Below are 17350 nucleotides of genomic sequence, written 5' to 3' on the forward strand. Positions count from 1 at the left end.
TCTCCAAAGTCCAAAAGAAAAGGCAACTCTCTAGGCATTCTTCTATTTTTTTCAAAAAAAGGCACATTCTGCACACCCATTCCGATGTCTAGGGGAGACACGGACATGCTTTGGTATTGCCATTCGTCTCACAAAATGCAGGCTGGTGGGCCAGTTGATTCTAGAAAGAACAATTTCATCGCTACTCTGTAACCGCTTTACTACTTTGAAGGGTGCAATGCCATGTGGTTTTGATGTCACAGGCTTGCCATTTTGAAGCCTTATCACTAATTGCCACCTGGACATTGAGAATAATTTGTAATCTGCATTAAACTGAACGAGCGAATAATCAGCAATTTTGCGGATTAAAAATTGGTCTCACTTTCATTATTAACCTCACAACATGTCAGTTTTGTACCTTGACAGAAACCGTCCCTTCGGATGATTCTTGTATTGCCAAATTATTATCACATTGTTACAGTCACACACCAAAAGCAACAGGCCACTACAAAACCCTGCGCCCACACTGGCCACATTTATGGAAAGTGGCCCACAAGCTTGTGGCCAGTTAAAGCTGGCCAGTTCCCATATGGTCTAGCAGTTAGGATTCCTGGTTTTCTCGTACGCAGCCAGGGGTTGACTCCAGTTTTTCCTCTAGATAAAGGTTGCCGTGTGTGTTTTCAAATGGATGACACGAGTATTTTCACTTGGACAAGAGCTTAATTACCAGTTTGAGGAATCAATTCTGCAATCACAGGAATCTGCCCAAATACACTGAACCCCCGGGTTGAGTGAAAAAACAGATTCCCTGAATGCATACAACACTATATAATTCAGAAAACCGTCCTTTTGGATAATTCTTGTTTTGCCAAATTATTATCACATTGTTACAGTCACAGAACTAAAGCAACAGGCCACTACAAGGTCCTGCGCCCACGCTGACCACATGTATGGAAAGTGCGCCAGAAGCCCATGGCCAGTTTAAAGTGTCCAGATCCCATATGGTCTAGCGGTTAGGATTCCTGGTTTTCACCCAGGCGGCCCGGGTTCAACTCCCGGTATGGGAATGCATGCTCCTTTTTGCTTCCCTCCTCAAAAATCCAGCAAATCTTCCTGCACCAGAAGTGACTTTTTGGCCAGCAGTAGAGCTACAGAACCCTGATATGTCGAGGTTCTGACTAGCCCTTAGCCCCTTCGATAGCTCAGCTGGTAGAGCGGAGGACTGTAGGTTGGAGTGTTGGCCATCCTTAGGTCGCTGGTTCAACTCCGGCTCGAAGGAGGTGTTTTTTTCATGTTCCCACCAATGTTTTGGCTTGGAGCTGGCTTTCTCACATCTGTCAGCAGAGCTTGAATTCGCAGTCCACAATTGGAAGGCAAAAGAGCTTTCCCTGACCGGGAATCGAACCCGGGCCGCGGCGGTGAGAGCGCCGAATCCTAACCACTAGACCACCAGGGAGGGATGGTGGGCTGGAGGGCTCGTGGGCTGCTGGGCTGGTGGGCTGGAGGGCTGGAGGGCTGGTAGTCTGTTCTCCTGATAACAAGGTGAGAATGAGCAGACATCAATGCTTGCCACCGTCACATCGAAAACCAACAAGTCTGTAACAATCGGGGGTCTTTACTTTTGGTGGGCCAGTGGCGCAATGGATAACGCGTCTGACTACGGATCAGAAGATTCTAGGTTCGACTCCTGGCTGGCTCGCTCTGTGCTTGTTTTTCTCCGGCTTATTTTGTTGTTGTGTTTTTTTTCTCCAAAGTCCAAAAGAAAAGGCAACTCTCTAGGCATTCTTCTATTTTTTCCAAAAAAAGGCACATTCTGCACACCCATTCCGATGTCTAGGGGAGACACGGACATGCTTTGGTATTGCCATTCGTCTCACAAAATGCAGGCTGGTGGGCCAGTTGATTCTAGAATGAACAATTTCATCGTTACTCTGTAACCGCTTTACTACTTTGAAGGGTGCAATGCCATGTGGTTTTGATGTCACAGGCTTGCCATTTTGAAGCCTTATCACTAATTGCCACCTGGACATTGAGAATAATTTGTAATCTGCATTAAACTGAACGAGCGAATAATCAGCATATTAAAAATTGGTCTCACTTTCATTATTAACCTCACAACATGTCAGTTTTGTACCTTGACAGACCGACGATAGGCAGTTTTTCCTCTAGATAACGGTTGCCATGTGTGTTTTCAGATGCATGACACAAGTATTTTCACCTGGACAAGACCTTAATTACCAGTTCGAGGTATAAATTCAGCAATCACAGGATTCTGGCCAAAAAACTGAACCTTGTGTGAGTCAACAAACATGTCCCTTGAATGCATGCAACACTATATATTTCAGTAAACCGTCCCTTCGGATGATTCTTGTATTGCCAAATTATTATCACATTGTTACAGTCACACACCAAAAGCAACAGGCCACTACAAAACCCTGCGCCCACACTGGCCACATTTATGGAAAGTGGCCCACAAGCTTGTGGCCAGTTAAAGCTGGCCAGTTCCCATATGGTCTAGCAGTTAGGATTCCTGGTTTTCTTGTACGCAGCCAGGGGTTGACTCCAGTTTTTCCTCTAGATAAAGGTTGCTGTGTGTGTTTTCAAATGGATGACACAAGTATTTTCACTTGGACAAGAGCTTAATTACCAGTTTGAGGAATCAATTCTGCAATCACAGGAATCTGCCCAAATACACTGAACCCCCGGGTTGAGTGAAAAAACAGATTCCCTGAATGCATACAACACTATATAATTCAGAAAACCGTCCTTTTGCATAATTCTTGTTTTGCCAAATTACTATCACATTGTTACAGTCACAGAACTAAAGCAACAGGCCACTACAAGGTCCTTCGCCCACACTGACCACATGTATGGAAAGTGCGCCAGAAGCCCATGGCCAGTTTAAAGTGTCCTAATCCCATATGGTCTAGCGGTTAGGATTCCTGGTTTTCTCCCAGGCGGCCCGGGTTCAACTCCCGGTATGGGAATGCATGCTCCTTTTTGCTTCCCTCCTCAAAAATCCAGCAAATCTTCCTGCACCAGAAGTGACTTTTTGGCCAGCAGTAGAGCTACAGAACCCTGATATGTCGAGGTTCTGATCCAGCAAATCTTCCTGCACCAGAAGTGACTTTTTGGCCAGCAGTAGAGCTACAGAACCCTGATATGTCGAGGTTCTGACTAGCCCTTAGCCCCTTCGATAGCTCAGCTGGTAGAGCGGAGGACTGTAGGTTGGAGTGTTGGCCATCCTTAGGTCGCTGGTTCAACTCCGGCTCGAAGGAGGTGTTTTTTTTCATGTTCCCACCAATGTTTTGGCTTGGAGCTGGCTTTCTCACATCTGTCAGCAGAGCTTGAATTCGCAGTCCACAATTGGAAGGCAAAAGAGCTTTCCCTGACCGGGAATCGAACCCGGGCCGCGGCGGTGAGAGCGCCGAATCCTAACCACTAGACCACCAGGGAGGGATGGTGGGCTGGAGGGCTCGTGGGCTGCTGGGCTGGTGGGCTGGAGGGCTGGAGGGCTGGTAGTCTGTTCTCCTGATAACAAGGTGAGAATGAGCAGACATCAATGCTTGCCACCGTCACATCGAAAACCAACAAGTCTGTAACAATCGGGGGTCTTTACTTTTGGTGGGCCAGTGGCGCAATGGATAACGCGTCTGACTACGGATCAGAAGATTCTAGGTTCGACTCCTGGCTGGCTCGCTCTGTGCTTGTTTTTCTCCGGCTTATTTTGTTGTTGTGTTTTTTTTCTCCAAAGTCCAAAAGAAAAGGCAACTCTCTAGGCATTCTTCTATTTTTTCCAAAAAAAGGCACATTCTGCACACCCATTCCGATGTCTAGGGGAGACACGGACATGCTTTGGTATTGCCATTCGTCTCACAAAATGCAGGCTGGTGGGCCAGTTGATTCTAGAATGAACAATTTCATCGCTACTCTGTAACCGCTTTACTACTTTGAAGGGTGCAATGCCATGTGGTTTTGATGTCACAGGCTTGCCATTTTGAAGCCTTATCACTAATTGCCACCTGGACATTGAGAATAATTTGTAATCTGCATTAAACTGAACGAGCGAATAATCAGCATATTAAAAATTGGTCTCACTTTCATTATTAACCTCACAACATGTCAGTTTTGTACCTTGACAGACCGACGATAGGCAGTTTTTCCTCTAGATAACGGTTGCCATGTGTGTTTTCAGATGCATGACACAAGTATTTTCACCTGGACAAGACCTTAATTACCAGTTCGAGGTATAAATTCAGCAATCACAGGATTCTGGCCAAAAAACTGAACCTTGTGTGAGTCAACAAACATGTCCCTTGAATGCATGCAACACTATATATTTCAGTAAACCGTCCCTTCGGATGATTCTTGTATTGCCAAATTATTATCACATTGTTACAGTCACACACCAAAAGCAACAGGCCACTACAAAACCCTGCGCCCACACTGGCCACATTTATGGAAAGTGGCCCACAAGCTTGTGGCCAGTTAAAGCTGGCCAGTTCCCATATGGTCTAGCAGTTAGGATTCCTGGTTTTCTTGTACGCAGCCAGGGGTTGACTCCAGTTTTTCCTCTAGATAAAGGTTGCCGTGTGTGTTTTCAAATGGATGACACAAGTATTTTCACTTGGACAAGAGCTTAATTACCAGTTTGAGGAATCAATTCTGCAATCACAGGAATCTGCCCAAATACACTGAACCCCCGGGTTGAGTGAAAAAACAGATTCCCTGAATGCATACAACACTATATAATTCAGAAAACCGTCCTTTTGCATAATTCTTGTTTTGCCAAATTACTATCACATTGTTACAGTCACAGAACACAGAACTAAAGCAACAGTGGTGGGGTGAGAATGAGTGCAATGCCATGTGGTTTTGATGTCACAGGCTTGCCATTTTGAAGCCTTATCACTAATTGCCACCTGGACATTGAGAATAATTTGTAATCTGCATTAAACTGAACGAGCGAATAATCAGCAATTTTGCGGATTAAAAATTGGTCTCACTTTCATTATTAACCTCACAACATGTCAGTTTTGTACCTTGACAGACCGACGATAGGCAGTTTTTCCTCTAGATAACGGTTGCCATGTGTGTTTTCAGATGCATGACACAAGTATTTTCACCTGGACAAGACCTTAATTACCAGTTCGAGGTATAAATTCAGCAATCACAGGATTCTGGCCAAAAAACTGAACCATGTGTGAGTCAACAAACATGTCCCTTGAATGCATGCAACACTATATATTTCATATATATATATATACAGTCACAGAACTAAAGCAACAGGCCACTACAAGGTCCTGCGCCCACCCTGACCACATGTATGGAAAGTGCGCCAGAAGCCCATGGCCAGTTTAAAGTGTCCAGATCCCATATGGTCTAGCGGTTAGGATTCCTGGTTTTCACCCAGGCGGCCCGGGTTCAACTCCCGGTATGGGAATGCATGCTCCTTTTTGCTTCCCTCCTCAAAAATCCATCAAATCTTCCTGCACCAGAAGTGACTTTTTGGCCAGCAGTAGAGCTACAGAACCCTGATATGTCGAGGTTCTGACTAGCCCTTAGCCCCTTCGATAGCTCAGCTGGTAGAGCGGAGGACTGTAGGTTGGAGTGTTGGCCATCCTTAGGTCGCTGGTTCAACTCCGGCTCGAAGGAGGTGTTTTTTTCATGTTCCCACCAATGTTTTGGCTTGGAGCTGGCTTTCTCACATCTGTCAGCAGAGCTTGAATTCGCAGTCCACAATTGGAAGGCAAAAGAGCTTTCCCTGAACGGGAATCGAACCCGGGCCGCGGCGGTGAGAGCGCCGAATCCTAACCGCTAGACCACCAGTGAGGGATGGTGGGCTGGAGGGCTCGTGGGCTGCTGGGCTGGTGGGCTGGAGGGCTGGTAGTCTGTTCTCCTGATAACAAGGTGAGAATGAGCAGACATCAATGCTTGCCACCGTCACATCGAAAACCAACAAGTCTGTAACAATCGGGGGTCTTTACTTTTGGTGGGCCAGTGGCGCAATGGATAACGCGTCTGACTACGGATCAGAAGATTCTAGGTTCGACTCCTGGCTGGCTCGCTCTGTGCTTGTTTTTCTCCGGCTTATTTTGTTGTTGTGTTTTTTTTTCTCCAAAGTCCAAAAGAAAAGGCAACTCTCTAGGCATTCTTCTATTTTTTCCAAAAAAAGGCACATTCTGCACACCCATTCCGATGTCTAGGGGAGACACGGACATGCAGTCTCACAAAATGCAGGCTGGTGGGCCAGTTGATTCTAGAATGAACAATTTCATCGCTACTCTGTAACCGCTTTACTACTTTGAAGGGTGCAATGCCATGTGGTTTTGATGTCACAGGCTTGCCATTTTGAAGCCTTATCACTAATTGCCACCTGGACATTGAGAATAATTTGTAATCTGCATTAAACTGAACGAGCGAATAATCAGCATATTAAAAATTGGTCTCACTTTCATTATTAACCTCACAACATGTCAGTTTTGTACCTTGACAGACCGACGATAGGCAGTTTTTCCTCTAGATAACGGTTGCCATGTGTGTTTTCAGATGCATGACACAAGTATTTTCACCTGGACAAGACCTTAATTACCAGTTCGAGGTATAAATTCAGCAATCACAGGATTCTGGCCAAAAAACTGAACCATGTGTGAGTCAACAAACATGTCCCTTGAATGCATGCAACACTATATATTTCAGTAAACCGTCCCTTCGGATGATTCTTGTATTGCCAAATTATTATCACATTGTTACAGTCACACACCAAAAGCAACAGGCCACTACAAAACCCTGCGCCCACACTGGCCACATTTATGGAAAGTGGCCCACAAGCTTGTGGCCAGTTAAAGCTGGCCAGTTCCCATATGGGCTGGTGGGCTCGTGGGCTGGTGGGCAGGAGGGCTGGTGGGCTGGTGGGCTGGTGGGCTGGTGGGCTGGTGGGCTGGTGGGCTGGTGGGCTGGTGGGCTGGAGGGCTGGAGGGCTGGTAGTCTGTTCTCCTGATAACAAGGTGAGAATGAGCAGACATCAATGCTTGCCACCGTCACATCGAAAACCAACAAGTCTGTAACAATCGGGGGTCTTTACTAATGGTGGGCCAGTGGCGCAATGGATAACGCGTCTGACTACGGATCAGAAGATTCTAGGTTCGACTCCTGGCTGGCTCGCTCTGTGCTTGTTTTTCTCCGGCTTATTTTGTTGTTGTGTTTTTTTTCTCCAAAGTCCAAAAGAAAAGGCAACTCTCTAGGCATTCTTCTATTTTTTTCAAAAAAAGGCACATTCTGCACACCCATTCCGATGTCTAGGGGAGACACGGACATGCTTTGGTATTGCCATTCGTCTCACAAAATGCAGGCTGGTGGGCCAGTTGATTCTAGAAAGAACAATTTCATCGCTACTCTGTAACCGCTTTACTACTTTGAAGGGTGCAATGCCATGTGGTTTTGATGTCACAGGCTTGCCATTTTGAAGCCTTATCACTAATTGCCACCTGGACATTGAGAATAATTTGTAATCTGCATTAAACTGAACGAGCGAATAATCAGCAATTTTGCGGATTAAAAATTGGTCTCACTTTCATTATTAACCTCACAACATGTCAGTTTTGTACCTTGACAGAAACCGTCCCTTCGGATGATTCTTGTATTGCCAAATTATTATCACATTGTTACAGTCACACACCAAAAGCAACAGGCCACTACAAAACCCTGCGCCCACACTGGCCACATTTATGGAAAGTGGCCCACAAGCTTGTGGCCAGTTAAAGCTGGCCAGTTCCCATATGGTCTAGCAGTTAGGATTCCTGGTTTTCTCGTACGCAGCCAGGGGTTGACTCCAGTTTTTCCTCTAGATAAAGGTTGCCGTGTGTGTTTTCAAATGGATGACACGAGTATTTTCACTTGGACAAGAGCTTAATTACCAGTTTGAGGAATCAATTCTGCAATCACAGGAATCTGCCCAAATACACTGAACCCCCGGGTTGAGTGAAAAAACAGATTCCCTGAATGCATACAACACTTTATAATTCAGAAAACCGTCCTTTTGGATAATTCTTGTTTTGCCAAATTATTATCACATTGTTACAGTCACAGAACTAAAGCAACAGGCCACTACAAGGTCCTGCGCCCACGCTGACCACATGTATGGAAAGTGCGCCAGAAGCCCATGGCCAGTTTAAAGTGTCCAGATCCCATATGGTCTAGCGGTTAGGATTCCTGGTTTTCACCCAGGCGGCCCGGGTTCAACTCCCGGTATGGGAATGCATGCTCCTTTTTGCTTCCCTCCTCAAAAATCCAGCAAATCTTCCTGCACCAGAAGTGACTTTTTGGCCAGCAGTAGAGCTACAGAACCCTGATATGTCGAGGTTCTGACTAGCCCTTAGCCCCTTCGATAGCTCAGCTGGTAGAGCGGAGGACTGTAGGTTGGAGTGTTGGCCATCCTTAGGTCGCTGGTTCAACTCCGGCTCGAAGGAGGTGTTTTTTTCATGTTCCCACCAATGTTTTGGCTTGGAGCTGGCTTTCTCACATCTGTCAGCAGAGCTTGAAATCGCAGTCCACAATTGGAAGGCAAAAGAGCTTTCCCTGACCGGGAATCGAACCCGGGCCGCGGCGGTGAGAGCGCCGAATCCTAACCACTAGACCACCAGGGAGGGATGGTGGGCTGGAGGGCTCGTGGGCTGCTGGGCTGGTGGGCTGGAGGGCTGGAGGGCTGGTAGTCTGTTCTCCTGATAACAAGGTGAGAATGAGCAGACATCAATGCTTGCCACCGTCACATCGAAAACCAACAAGTCTGTAACAATCGGGGGTCTTTACTTTTGGTGGGCCAGTGGCGCAATGGATAACGCGTCTGACTACGGATCAGAAGATTCTAGGTTCGACTCCTGGCTGGCTCGCTCTGTGCTTGTTTTTCTCCGGCTTATTTTGTTGTTGTGTTTTTTTTCTCCAAAGTCCAAAAGAAAAGGCAACTCTCTAGGCATTCTTCTATTTTTTCCAAAAAAAGGCACATTCTGCACACCCATTCCGATGTCTAGGGGAGACACGGACATGCTTTGGTATTGCCATTCGTCTCACAAAATGCAGGCTGGTGGGCCAGTTGATTCTAGAATGAACAATTTCATCGCTACTCTGTAACCGCTTTACTACTTTGAAGGGTGCAATGCCATGTGGTTTTGATGTCACAGGCTTGCCATTTTGAAGCCTTATCACTAATTGCCACCTGGACATTGAGAATAATTTGTAATCTGCATTAAACTGAACGAGCGAATAATCAGCATATTAAAAATTGGTCTCACTTTCATTATTAACCTCACAACATGTCAGTTTTGTACCTTGACAGACCGACGATAGGCAGTTTTTCCTCTAGATAACGGTTGCCATGTGTGTTTTCAGATGCATGACACAAGTATTTTCACCTGGACAAGACCTTAATTACCAGTTCGAGGTATAAATTCAGCAATCACAGGATTCTGGCCAAAAAACTGAACCTTGTGTGAGTCAACAAACATGTCCCTTGAATGCATGCAACACTATATATTTCAGTAAACCGTCCCTTCGGATGATTCTTGTATTGCCAAATTATTATCACATTGTTACAGTCACACACCAAAAGCAACAGGCCACTACAAAACCCTGCGCCCACACTGGCCACATTTATGGAAAGTGGCCCACAAGCTTGTGGCCAGTTAAAGCTGGCCAGTTCCCATATGGTCTAGCAGTTAGGATTCCTGGTTTTCTTGTACGCAGCCAGGGGTTGACTCCAGTTTTTCCTCTAGATAAAGGTTGCCGTGTGTGTTTTCAAATGGATGACACAAGTATTTTCACTTGGACAAGAGCTTAATTACCAGTTTGAGGAATCAATTCTGCAATCACAGGAATCTGCCCAAATACACTGAACCCCCGGGTTGAGTGAAAAAACAGATTCCCTGAATGCATACAACACTATATAATTCAGAAAACCGTCCTTTTGCATAATTCTTGTTTTGCCAAATTACTATCACATTGTTACAGTCACAGAACTAAAGCAACAGGCCACTACAAGGTCCTTCGCCCACACTGACCACATGTATGGAAAGTGCGCCAGAAGCCCATGGCCAGTTTAAAGTGTCCAAATCCCATATGGTCTAGCGGTTAGGATTCCTGGTTTTCTCCCAGGCGGCCCGGGTTCAACTCCCGGTATGGGAATGCATGCTCCTTTTTGCTTCCCTCCTCAAAAATCCAGCAAATCTTCCTGCACCAGAAGTGACTTTTTGGCCAGCAGTAGAGCTACAGAACCCTGATATGTCGAGGTTCTGATCCAGCAAATCTTCCTGCACCAGAAGTGACTTTTTGGCCAGCAGTAGAGCTACAGAACCCTGATATGTCGAGGTTCTGACTAGCCCTTAGCCCCTTCGATAGCTCAGCTGGTAGAGCGGAGGACTGTAGGTTGGAGTGTTGGCCATCCTTAGGTCGCTGGTTCAACTCCGGCTCGAAGGAGGTGTTTTTTTTCATGTTCCCACCAATGTTTTGGCTTGGAGCTGGCTTTCTCACAGCTGTCAGCAGAGCTTGAATTCGCAGTCCACAATTGGAAGGCAAAAGAGCTTTCCCTGACCGGGAATCGAACCCGGGCCGCGGCGGTGAGAGCGCCGAATCCTAACCACTAGACCACCAGGGATGGACGGTGGGCTGGAGGGCTCGTGGGCTGGTGGGCAGGAGGGCTGGAGGGCTCGTGGGCTGGTGGGCTGGTGGGCTGGAGGGCTGGTAGTCTGTTCTCCTGATAACAAGGTGAGAATGAGCAGACATCAATGCTTGCCACCGTCACATCGAAAACCAACAAGTCTGTAACAATTGGGGGTCTTTACTAATGGTGGGCAAGTGGCGCAATGGATAACGCGTCTGACTACGGATCAGAAGATTCTAGGTTCGACTCCTGGCTGGCTCGCTCTGTGCTTGTTTTTCTCCGGCTTATTTTGTTGTTGTGTTTTTTTTCTCCAAAGTCCAAAAGAAAAGGCAACTCTCTAGGCATTCTTCTATTTTTTCCAAAAAAAGGCACATTCTGCACACCCATTCCGATGTCTAGGGGAGACACGGACATGCTTTGGTATTGCCATTCGTCTCACAAAATGCAGGCTGGTGGGCCAGTTGATTCTAGAAAGAACAATTTCATCGCTACTCTGTAACCGCTTTACTACTTTGAAGGGTGCAATGCCATGTGGTTTTGATGTCACAGGCTTGCCATTTTAAAGCCTTATCACTAATTGCCACCTGGACATTGAGAATAATTTGTAATCTGCATTAAACTGAACGAGCGAATAATCAGCAATTTTGCGGATTAAAAATTGGTCTCACTTTCATTATTAACCTCACAACATGTCAGTTTTGTACCTTGACAGACCGACGATAGGCAGTTTTTCCTCTAGATAACGGTTGCCATGTGTGTTTTCAGATGCATGACACAAGTATTTTCACCTGGACAAGACCTTAATTACCAGTTCGAGGTATAAATTCAGCAATCACAGGATTCTGGCCAAAAAACTGAACCATGTGTGAGTCAACAAACATGTCCCTTGAATGCATGCAACACTATATATTTCAGTAAACCGTCCCTTCGGATGATTCTTGTATTGCCAAATTATTATCACATTGTTACAGTCACACACCAAAAGCAACAGGCCACTACAAAACCCTGCGCCCACACTGGCCACATTTATGGAAAGTGGCCCACAAGCTTGTGGCCAGTTAAAGCTGGCCAGTTCCCATATGGGCTGGAGGGCTCGTGGGCTGGTGGGCAGGAGGGCTGGAGGGCTGGTGGGCTGGAGGGCTGGTAGTCTGTTCTCCTGATAACAAGGTGAGAATGAGCAGACATCAATGCTTGCCACCGTCACATCGAAAACCAACAAGTCTGTAACAATCGGGGGTCTTTACTAATGGTGGGCCAGTGGCGCAATGGATAACGCGTCTGACTACGGATCAGAAGATTCTAGGTTCAACTCCTGGCTGGCTCGCTCTGTGCTTGTTTTTCTCCGGCTTATTTTGTTGTTGTGTTTTTTTTCTCCAAAGTCCAAAAGAAAAGGCAACTCTCTAGGCATTCTTCTATTTTTTTTCAAAAAAAGGCACATTCTGCACACCCATTCAGATGTCTAGGGGAGACACGGACATGCTTTGGTATTGCCATTCGTCTCACAAAATGCAGGCTGGTGGGCCAGTTGATTCTAGAAAGAACAATTTCATCGCTACTCTGTAACCGCTTTACTACTTTGAAGGGTGCAATGCCATGTGGTTTTGATGTCACAGGCTTGCCATTTTGAAGCCTTATCACTAATTGCCACCTGGACATTGAGAATAATTTGTAATCTGCATTAAACTGAACGAGCGAATAATCAGCAATTTTGCGGATTAAAAATTGGTCTCACTTTCATTATTAACCTCACAACATGTCAGTTTTGTACCTTGACAGAAACCGTCCCTTCGGATGATTCTTGTATTGCCAAATTATTATCACATTGTTACAGTCACACACCAAAAGCAACAGGCCACTACAAAACCCTGCGCCCACACTGGCCACATTTATGGAAAGTGGCCCACAAGCTTGTGGCCAGTTAAAGCTGGCCAGTTCCCATATGGTCTAGCAGTTAGGATTCCTGGTTTTCTCGTACGCAGCCAGGGGTTGACTCCAGTTTTTCCTCTAGATAAAGGTTGCCGTGTGTGTTTTCAAATGGATGACACGAGTATTTTCACTTGGACAAGAGCTTAATTACCAGTTTGAGGAATCAATTCTGCAATCACAGGAATCTGCCCAAATACACTGAACCCCCGGGTTGAGTGAAAAAACAGATTCCCTGAATGCATACAACACTATATAATTCAGAAAACCGTCCTTTTGGATAATTCTTGTTTTGCCAAATTATTATCACATTGTTACAGTCACAGAACTAAAGCAACAGGCCACTACAAGGTCCTGCGCCCACGCTGACCACATGTATGGAAAGTGCGCCAGAAGCCCATGGCCAGTTTAAAGTGTCCAGATCCCATATGGTCTAGCGGTTAGGATTCCTGGTTTTCACCCAGGCGGCCCGGGTTCAACTCCCGGTATGGGAATGCATGCTCCTTTTTGCTTCCCTCCTCAAAAATCCAGCAAATCTTCCTGCACCAGAAGTGACTTTTTGGCCAGCAGTAGAGCTACAGAACCCTGATATGTCGAGGTTCTGACTAGCCATTAGCCCCTTCGATAGCTCAGCTGGTAGAGCGGAGGACTGTAGGTTGGAGTGTTGGCCATCCTTAGGTCGCTGGTTCAACTCCGGCTCGAAGGAGGTGTTTTTTTCATGTTCCCACCAATGTTTTGGCTTGGAGCTGGCTTTCTCACATCTGTCAGCAGAGCTTGAATTCGCAGTCCACAATTGGAAGGCAAAAGAGCTTTCCCTGACCGGGAATCGAACCCGGGCCGCGGCGGTGAGAGCGCCGAATCCTAACCACTAGACCACCAGGGAGGGATGGTGGGCTGGAGGGCTCGTGGGCTGCTGGGCTGGTGGGCTGGAGGGCTGGAGGGCTGGTAGTCTGTTCTCCTGATAACAAGGTGAGAATGAGCAGACATCAATGCTTGCCACCGTCACATCGAAAACCAACAAGTCTGTAACAATCGGGGGTCTTTACTTTTGGTGGGCCAGTGGCGCAATGGATAACGCGTCTGACTACGGATCAGAAGATTCTAGGTTCGACTCCTGGCTGGCTCGCTCTGTGCTTGTTTTTCTCCGGCTTATTTTGTTGTTGTGTTTTTTTTTCTCCAAAGTCCAAAAGAAAAGGCAACTCTCTAGGCATTCTTCTATTTTTTCCAAAAAAAGGCACATTCTGCACACCCATTCCGATGTCTAGGGGAGACACGGACATGCAGTCTCACAAAATGCAGGCTGGTGGGCCAGTTGATTCTAGAATGAACAATTTCATCGCTACTCTGTAACCGCTTTACTACTTTGAAGGGTGCAATGCCATGTGGTTTTGATGTCACAGGCTTGCCATTTTGAAGCCTTATCACTAATTGCCACCTGGACATTGAGAATAATTTGTAATCTGCATTAAACTGAACGAGCGAATAATCAGCAATTTTGCGGATTAAAAATTGGTCTCACTTTCATTATTAACCTCACAACATGTCAGTTTTGTACCTTGACAGACCGACGATAGGCAGTTTTTCCTCTAGATAACGGTTGCCATGTGTGTTTTCAGATGCATGACACAAGTATTTTCACCTGGACAAGACCTTAATTACCAGTTCGAGGTATAAATTCAGCAATCACAGGATTCTGGCCAAAAAACTGAACCATGTGTGAGTCAACAAACATGTCCCTTGAATGCATGCAACACTATATATTTCAGTAAACCGTCCCTTCGGATGATTCTTGTATTGCCAAATTATTATCACATTGTTACAGTCACACACCAAAAGCAACAGGCCACTACAAAACCCTGCGCCCACACTGGCCACATTTATGGAAAGTGGCCCACAAGCTTGTGGCCAGTTAAAGCTGGCCAGTTCCCATATGGGCTGGAGGGCTCGTGGGCTGGTGGGCAGGAGGGCTGGAGGGCTGGTGGGCTGGTGGGCTGGTGGGCTGGTGGGCTGGAGGGCTGGTGGGCTGGAGGGCTGGTGGGCTGGAGGGCTGGTGGGCTGGAGGGCTGGTAGTCTGTTCTCCTGATAACAAGGTGAGAATGAGCAGACATCAATGCTTGCCACCGTCACATCGAAAACCAACAAGTCTGTAACAATCGGGGGTCTTACTAATGGTGGGCCAGTGGCGCAATGGATAACGCGTCTGACTACGGATCAGAAGATTCTAGGTTCGACTCCTGGCTGGCTCGCTCTGTGCTTGTTTTTCTCCGGCTTATTTTGTTGTTGTGTTTTTTTTCTCCAAAGTCCAAAAGAAAAGGCAACTCTCTAGGCATTCTTCTATTTTTTTTCAAAAAAAGGCACATTCTGCACACCCATTCCGATGTCTAGGGGAGACACGGACATGCTTTGGTATTGCCATTCGTCTCACAAAATGCAGGCTGGTGGGCCAGTTGATTCTAGAAAGAACAATTTCATCGCTACTCTGTAACCGCTTTACTACTTTGAAGGGTGCAATGCCATGTGGTTTTGATGTCACAGGCTTGCCATTTTGAAGCCTTATCACTAATTGCCACCTGGACATTGAGAATAATTTGTAATCTGCATTAAACTGAACGAGCGAATAATCAGCAATTTTGCAGATTAAAAATTGGTCTCACTTTCATTATTAACCTCACAACATGTCAGTTTTGTACCTTGACAGAAACCGTCCCTTCGGATGATTCTTGTATTGCCAAATTATTATCACATTGTTACAGTCACACACCAAAAGCAACAGGCCACTACAAAACCCTGCGCCCACACTGGCCACATTTATGGAAAGTGGCCCACAAGCTTGTGGCCAGTTAAAGCTGGCCAGTTCCCATATGGTCTAGCAGTTAGGATTCCTGGTTTTCTCGTACGCAGCCAGGGGTTGACTCCAGTTTTTCCTCTAGATAAAGGTTGCTGTGTGTGTTTTCAAATGGATGACACGAGTATTTTCACTTGGACAAGAGCTTAATTACCAGTTTGAGGAATCAATTCTGCAATCACAGGAATCTGCCCAAATACACTGAACCCCCGGGTTGAGTGAAAAAACAGATTCCCTGAATGCATACAACACTATATAATTCAGAAAACCGTCCTTTTGGATAATTCTTGTTTTGCCAAATTATTATCACATTGTTACAGTCACAGAACTAAAGCAACAGGCCACTACAAGGTCCTGCGCCCACGCTGACCACATGTATGGAAAGTGCGCCAGAAGCCCATGGCCAGTTTAAAGTGTCCAGATCCCATATGGTCTAGCGGTTAGGATTCCTGGTTTTCACCCAGGCGGCCCGGGTTCAACTCCCGGTATGGGAATGCATGCTCCTTTTTGCTTCCCTCCTCAAAAATCCAGCAAATCTTCCTGCACCAGAAGTGACTTTTTGGCCAGCAGTAGAGCTACAGAACCCTGATATGTCGAGGTTCTGACTAGCCCTTAGCCCCTTCGATAGCTCAGCTGGTAGAGCGGAGGACTGTAGGTTGGAGTGTTGGCCATCCTTAGGTCGCTGGTTCAACTCCGGCTCGAAGGAGGTGTTTTTTTCATGTTCCCACCAATGTTTTGGCTTGGAGCTGGCTTTCTCACAGCTGTCAGCAGAGCTTGAATTCGCAGTCCACAATTGGAAGGCAAAAGAGCTTTCCCTGACCGGGAATCGAACCCGGGCCGCGGCGGTGAGAGCGCCGAATCCTAACCACTAGACCACCAGGGATGGACGGTGGGCTGGAGGGCTCGTGGGCTGGTGGGCAGGAGGGCTGGAGGGCTCGTGGGCTGGTGGGCTGGTGGGCTGGAGGGCTGGTAATCTGTTCTCCTGATAACAAGGTGAGAATGAGCAGACATCAATGCTTGCCACCGTCACATCGAAAACCAACAAGTCTGTAACAATCGGGGGTCTTTACTAATGGTGGGCCAGTGGCGCAATGGATAACGCGTCTGACTACGGATCAGAAGATTCTAGGTTCGACTCCTGGCTGGCTCGCTCTGTGCTTGTTTTTCTCCGGCTTATTTTGTTGTTGTGTTTTTTTTCTCCAAAGTCCAATTTCTCCAAAAATCCAGCAAATCTTCCTGCACCAGAAGTGACTTTTTGGCCAGCAGTAGAGCTACAGAACCCTGATATGTCGAGGTTCTGACTAGCCCTTAGCCCCTTCGATAGCTCAGCTGGTAGAGCGGAGGACTGTAGGTTGGAGTGTTGGCCATCCTTAGGTCGCTGGTTCAACTCCGGCTCGAAGGAGGTGTTTTTTTCATGTTCCCACCAATGTTTTGGCTTGGAGCTGGCTTTCTCACAGCTGTCAGCAGAGCTTGAATTCGCAGTCCACAATTGGAAGGCAAAAGAGCTTTCCCTGACCGGGAATCGAACCCGGGCCGCGGCGGTGAGAGCGCCGAATCCTAACCACTAGACCACCAGGGATGGACGGTGGGCTGGAGGGCTCGTGGGCTGGTGGGCAGGAGGGCTGGAGGGCTCGTGGGCTGGTGGGCTGGTGGGCTGGTGGGCTGGAGGGCTGGTAATCTGTTCTCCTGATAACAAGGTGAGAATGAGCAGACATCAATGCTTGCCACCGTCACATCGAAAACCAACAAGTCTGTAACAATCGGGGGTCTTTACTAATGGTGGGCCAGTGGCGCAATGGATAACGCGTCTGACTACGGATCAGAAGATTCTAGGTTCGACTCCTGGCTGGCTCGCTCTGTGCTTGTTTTTCTCCGGCTTATTTTGTTGTTGTGTTTTTTTTCTCCAAAGTCCAAAAGAAAAGGCAACTCTCTAGGCATTCTTCTATTTTTTC

At 46.7% G+C, this 17350-nt stretch overlaps 21 non-coding genes across 21 annotated transcripts; 14 read left to right on the forward strand and 7 right to left on the reverse strand.

The window, feature by feature from the left end:
- Positions 1 to 974: 974 nt before the first annotated feature.
- Positions 975 to 1046, forward strand: trnae-uuc (transfer RNA glutamic acid (anticodon UUC)). Its single transcript has one exon. It is a non-coding gene; the product is annotated as a tRNA-Glu (tRNA).
- Positions 1047 to 1363: 317 nt separating this feature from the next.
- Positions 1364 to 1435, reverse strand: trnae-cuc (transfer RNA glutamic acid (anticodon CUC)). The gene has a single exon. It is a non-coding gene; the product is annotated as a tRNA-Glu (tRNA).
- A 170-nt stretch (positions 1436 to 1605) lies between these two features.
- trnar-acg (transfer RNA arginine (anticodon ACG)) lies at positions 1606 to 1678 on the forward strand. The gene has a single exon. It is a non-coding gene; the product is annotated as a tRNA-Arg (tRNA).
- A 1685-nt stretch (positions 1679 to 3363) lies between these two features.
- On the reverse strand, positions 3364 to 3435 carry trnae-cuc (transfer RNA glutamic acid (anticodon CUC)). Its single transcript has one exon. It is a non-coding gene; the product is annotated as a tRNA-Glu (tRNA).
- Positions 3436 to 3605: 170 nt separating this feature from the next.
- Positions 3606 to 3678, forward strand: trnar-acg (transfer RNA arginine (anticodon ACG)). The gene has a single exon. It is a non-coding gene; the product is annotated as a tRNA-Arg (tRNA).
- Positions 3679 to 5350: 1672 nt separating this feature from the next.
- Positions 5351 to 5422, forward strand: trnae-uuc (transfer RNA glutamic acid (anticodon UUC)). The gene has a single exon. It is a non-coding gene; the product is annotated as a tRNA-Glu (tRNA).
- Positions 5423 to 5973: 551 nt separating this feature from the next.
- Positions 5974 to 6046, forward strand: trnar-acg (transfer RNA arginine (anticodon ACG)). Its single transcript has one exon. It is a non-coding gene; the product is annotated as a tRNA-Arg (tRNA).
- A 1024-nt stretch (positions 6047 to 7070) lies between these two features.
- On the forward strand, positions 7071 to 7143 carry trnar-acg (transfer RNA arginine (anticodon ACG)). The gene has a single exon. It is a non-coding gene; the product is annotated as a tRNA-Arg (tRNA).
- Positions 7144 to 8163: 1020 nt separating this feature from the next.
- Positions 8164 to 8235, forward strand: trnae-uuc (transfer RNA glutamic acid (anticodon UUC)). The gene has a single exon. It is a non-coding gene; the product is annotated as a tRNA-Glu (tRNA).
- Positions 8236 to 8552: 317 nt separating this feature from the next.
- Positions 8553 to 8624, reverse strand: trnae-cuc (transfer RNA glutamic acid (anticodon CUC)). Its single transcript has one exon. It is a non-coding gene; the product is annotated as a tRNA-Glu (tRNA).
- Positions 8625 to 8794: 170 nt separating this feature from the next.
- On the forward strand, positions 8795 to 8867 carry trnar-acg (transfer RNA arginine (anticodon ACG)). The gene has a single exon. It is a non-coding gene; the product is annotated as a tRNA-Arg (tRNA).
- A 1685-nt stretch (positions 8868 to 10552) lies between these two features.
- On the reverse strand, positions 10553 to 10624 carry trnae-cuc (transfer RNA glutamic acid (anticodon CUC)). The gene has a single exon. It is a non-coding gene; the product is annotated as a tRNA-Glu (tRNA).
- Positions 10625 to 12975: 2351 nt separating this feature from the next.
- Positions 12976 to 13047, forward strand: trnae-uuc (transfer RNA glutamic acid (anticodon UUC)). The gene has a single exon. It is a non-coding gene; the product is annotated as a tRNA-Glu (tRNA).
- Positions 13048 to 13364: 317 nt separating this feature from the next.
- Positions 13365 to 13436, reverse strand: trnae-cuc (transfer RNA glutamic acid (anticodon CUC)). The gene has a single exon. It is a non-coding gene; the product is annotated as a tRNA-Glu (tRNA).
- A 170-nt stretch (positions 13437 to 13606) lies between these two features.
- trnar-acg (transfer RNA arginine (anticodon ACG)) lies at positions 13607 to 13679 on the forward strand. The gene has a single exon. It is a non-coding gene; the product is annotated as a tRNA-Arg (tRNA).
- A 1047-nt stretch (positions 13680 to 14726) lies between these two features.
- On the forward strand, positions 14727 to 14799 carry trnar-acg (transfer RNA arginine (anticodon ACG)). Its single transcript has one exon. It is a non-coding gene; the product is annotated as a tRNA-Arg (tRNA).
- Positions 14800 to 15820: 1021 nt separating this feature from the next.
- trnae-uuc (transfer RNA glutamic acid (anticodon UUC)) lies at positions 15821 to 15892 on the forward strand. Its single transcript has one exon. It is a non-coding gene; the product is annotated as a tRNA-Glu (tRNA).
- A 317-nt stretch (positions 15893 to 16209) lies between these two features.
- Positions 16210 to 16281, reverse strand: trnae-cuc (transfer RNA glutamic acid (anticodon CUC)). The gene has a single exon. It is a non-coding gene; the product is annotated as a tRNA-Glu (tRNA).
- A 194-nt stretch (positions 16282 to 16475) lies between these two features.
- On the forward strand, positions 16476 to 16548 carry trnar-acg (transfer RNA arginine (anticodon ACG)). Its single transcript has one exon. It is a non-coding gene; the product is annotated as a tRNA-Arg (tRNA).
- Positions 16549 to 16905: 357 nt separating this feature from the next.
- trnae-cuc (transfer RNA glutamic acid (anticodon CUC)) lies at positions 16906 to 16977 on the reverse strand. Its single transcript has one exon. It is a non-coding gene; the product is annotated as a tRNA-Glu (tRNA).
- A 202-nt stretch (positions 16978 to 17179) lies between these two features.
- On the forward strand, positions 17180 to 17252 carry trnar-acg (transfer RNA arginine (anticodon ACG)). The gene has a single exon. It is a non-coding gene; the product is annotated as a tRNA-Arg (tRNA).
- Positions 17253 to 17350: the final 98 nt, after the last annotated feature.

The sequence above is a fragment of the Carassius gibelio genome, chromosome A11, assembly GCF_023724105.1.
Source record: "Carassius gibelio isolate Cgi1373 ecotype wild population from Czech Republic chromosome A11, carGib1.2-hapl.c, whole genome shotgun sequence".
Taxonomy (NCBI): domain Eukaryota; kingdom Metazoa; phylum Chordata; class Actinopteri; order Cypriniformes; family Cyprinidae; genus Carassius; species Carassius gibelio.